Source organism: Perognathus longimembris, chromosome 18, assembly GCF_023159225.1.
Source record: "Perognathus longimembris pacificus isolate PPM17 chromosome 18, ASM2315922v1, whole genome shotgun sequence".
In the NCBI taxonomy this organism is placed as follows: Eukaryota; Metazoa; Chordata; class Mammalia; order Rodentia; family Heteromyidae; genus Perognathus; species Perognathus longimembris.
The window spans coordinates 44,718,352-44,721,993 of NC_063178.1; the positions used below are offsets into that span (position 1 = coordinate 44,718,352).

The window sequence follows — 3,642 nt, forward strand, 5'->3', positions numbered from 1 at the left end:
ATGATGAAAGTAATTACAACAGTGATATGACAGTCATTTCCATAAACTTTCTCTCTTCCCAGATGACATGATCCTATACCTAAAGAACCCCATTGACTCTACTCCAAAACTACTAGAGCTGATCCAAAACTTTGGCAAAGTTGCAGGATATAAAATAAATCCTCAAAAATCAATGGCCTTTCTATATGCTAATGACCTGAACAACGAAGCTGAAATCAGGAAAGCAACTCCTTTTGAAATAGCCTCACAAAACATAAAATACCTAGGAATAACCTTAACAAAGAAATGAAAGACCTCTATGATAAGAACTTTAAAAACATGAAAAATGAAATTAAGGCAGAACTCAGGAAATGGAAAAACCTCCCATGATCCTGGATTGGGAGGATTAATATAATCAAAATGGTAATGTTGCCAAAGGCTATCTACAAATTCAATGCAATAGCCATTAATATCCCAACACCATTTTTTAATGAAATAGACGAAGCAATCCAGAAATTTATGTGGAACAATAAAAGACCCAGAATAGCAAAAGCAATCCTAAGCAGAAAGAAGTGCAGGAGGAATTACAATAACAAACTTCAAGCTGTATTATAAAGCTATAGTAATAAAAACAGTATTATTTTTTTCTAGTCTGCTGTGTGCATGTTTACTCGGCTACTTATCTCTATAAGTTTAACTTCTGTCATATTAATTGTAAAGCTTCTTAAAGAACAAAGACTCTATCTTGTTCAAGATTACCTTCTGACTACAAAGGAAACACAGATCCTGCATATGTTTACTTCCTAGTGCTTAGGCCTTTTCTTACAACAGAGCGAGTGCTCAGGGTTGGGTTTGTTGTAAGAAGAAGGCATAGCTGTTGTGCATAGCATGACTTCATATCTCCTAAGAATGTCTTGATTCTCTGTTCCTACAGTTGAGTAGAGACAAGTGTAACAACTGCAAGAAGAACCACCATGTTCCTATCTATATTGTACAGAGAAGCAGAAAAATATGCAAGGCTTACGACCCACAATTTCAAATGAGGGGTTTGAGTTGTAACCACAATTCTGAGGATTATGACAGCATAAAGGAAAAAATTATTCGTGGATATTAGAAATGGCAAGAACTTAGATTTATGATTGCCGTGGTAAGTAAAGGAGCGTCAGTAAAACTGAAATATGAGGAATGAGTATGTAAACATGATGCAGACATAAAAATAATATTAACATCATCTGGTAATACTCAGTAATATTTACTTTATATTACTAAGTATTCATATGTCAAAAATATCTCCATATAGGCGTTTTCTAATTTCCTTTTGAGTACTACAAGGGGACTAATGGTAATTTGTCTCCCTCAGCAGATATGGACCAGAGTGTGAAGTGTCCAGATCATCAGTATGCCAACACATAGAGAAACCAGTGCCTCCCAAGAGCTGCAAGTTGTCTAGCTTATGGAGAGCCCTTAGGGATGGTCTTGGCCTGCATGGCTCTTTGCATATCTACACTCACAGTAGTTGTTCTTGGAGTCTTTGTGAAACATCACAACCCCCACTTTGTCAAGGCTAACAACCAGGCTCTCAGCTACATCCTGCTTATCTCCCTCATCTTCTGCTTCTTCTGTTCCTTGGTCTTTATTGTCCATCCCAAAACAGTCATCTGCATTCTACAGCAAACCACATTTGGAGTTGCATTCACTATAGCTGTTTCTGCTGTCTTGGCCAAAATTGTAACTGTGGTTCTGGCCTTCAAGGTCACTTCTCCAGAGAGAACAATGAGATGGCTGCTGGTATCAGGGGCTCCCAACTTAATTATTCCCATCTGCACCCTGATCCAGGTGACTCTCTGTGGACTCTGCTGGGAAACTTTCCTCCCTTCATAGATACAGATTCCCACTCTGAACATGGCCTCATCATCATCCTCTGTAGTAAGGGTTCCCTCATAGCTTTCTACTGTGTATTGGGATACCTGGGCTCCCTGGCCCTGGCCAGCTTCACTGTGGTTTTCCTGGCCAGGAACCTGCCTGACACCTTCAATGAAGCCCAGTTCCTGAATTTCAACATGCTGGTGTTCTGCAGTATGTGGCTCAGCTTCCTGCCTGGCTACCACAGTGCCAAGGGGAAGGTCATGGTGGCTGTGGAGGTCTTCTCCATCTTGGCCTCCAGTGCAGGGCTCCTGGGCTGCATCTTTGCCCCCAAGTGCTACATCATCTTAGTCAGGCCAAATAGAAATTGTCTGCATGGCTTCAGGGATAAAAGACATAGAAGTAGAGATAAGCATTATTAAGACTAAACTCATATATTTGATTACTGTATACAATTTCTGAGCTAAATCTATAGTCATCTTGTGGATACCTAAGACAGTATCCCAAATCTCATGTACTCATACTAATATACTCCTTTGTAAAATGAAAAGCTGTTATTTGTTAAATATTAAAGTATAAAATCTAATTCTATGCTGTACTTAACAGTCTTAGTCTGATGACTATTTTGCTACTATGTCACCTCAAACTTCTCATTTTATGGGTATCTTAAATCACACCATCTGATTTACAACTTGCTTCTTAGTAAGGATGTCTTTTGATTTGGTCTGTTATGTGAATGTTTGCAGTCCTATATAATTTATCATGTCAAAGTGTATATTTTTGTCTTTTCCTATCCAGTGTGTATACTTCTAGACATACATATTCTAGTTACAATAAATGGGGAGAACTATGCAATACATGTTTCTTTTGGCCTGGCTTACTTTGATTAAAATAATTTTTCCATGCTTCCATTTCCTTCCAGACACTACATAACATTTTTTCTGATGGAAGCTTAAAATTCCATTGTGTATGTATATACAAGTAATAAATTGGCAAATAGTAAAGATAAATCTCCAAAGCAAAATTATAAATATCTAAACAAAATGCACAATGATGTACTCAACATCCTTAGCATATGGGAATGCAAAGCCAAATGGCACTGAATTTTATCTCACTCTAGTGACAATGTCTATCATTAAGAAGGCTAATTTAGGGCTGGGGATATAGCCTAGTGGCAAGAGTGCCTGCCTCGGATACACGAGGCCCTAGGTTCGATTCCCTAGCACCACATATACAGAAAACGGCCAGAAGCGGCGCTGTGGCTCAAGTGGCAGAGTGCTAGCCTTGAGCGGGAAGAAGCCAGGGACAGTGCTCAGGCCCTGAGTCCAAGGCCCAGGACTGGCCAAAAAAAAAAAAAAAAAAAAAAAAGAAGGCTAATTTAAAAATGCTGCCAAGTATAAAGGGAAAAGGGACATGTATACTCAAGTTCATAGGAATGTAATTCCATATACCTAGTAGGGAAATCATTACGTAGCTTTAACATATGAAAGAGTGAGAAAACCTTGTGAGACTGAAGCCCATTGCATGCATACAGGGACAGATCTAAGTAAACCTGCTGTACAGCTAACACATACTACTGAGAATTGTTAAATTAAGTGATAAAATCCTGTATAATATAATGAATATACAAGTTTAATAAAAGCAGGGGCAGCAGCATTAGGGAAAGGGACAGCTTGCATTCAGTCCACCCCCAGCACTTCTGCATAGACCCCTTCTTTGTTGAGAAGAAGAGAAATGCATTTGTCAAGGTGTTAGCCGTTATATTCCCAGGAACTTCAAAGAGCATTATGCTCCTCCAGG

The 3,642-nt window shown here is 38.9% G+C and overlaps 1 pseudogene; it reads left to right on the plus strand.

The window, feature by feature from the left end:
* Positions 1-1,344: 1,344 nt before the first annotated feature.
* Positions 1,345-2,264, plus strand: LOC125367005 (annotated as a pseudogene).
* The last annotated feature ends 1,378 nt before the right edge of the window (positions 2,265-3,642 follow it).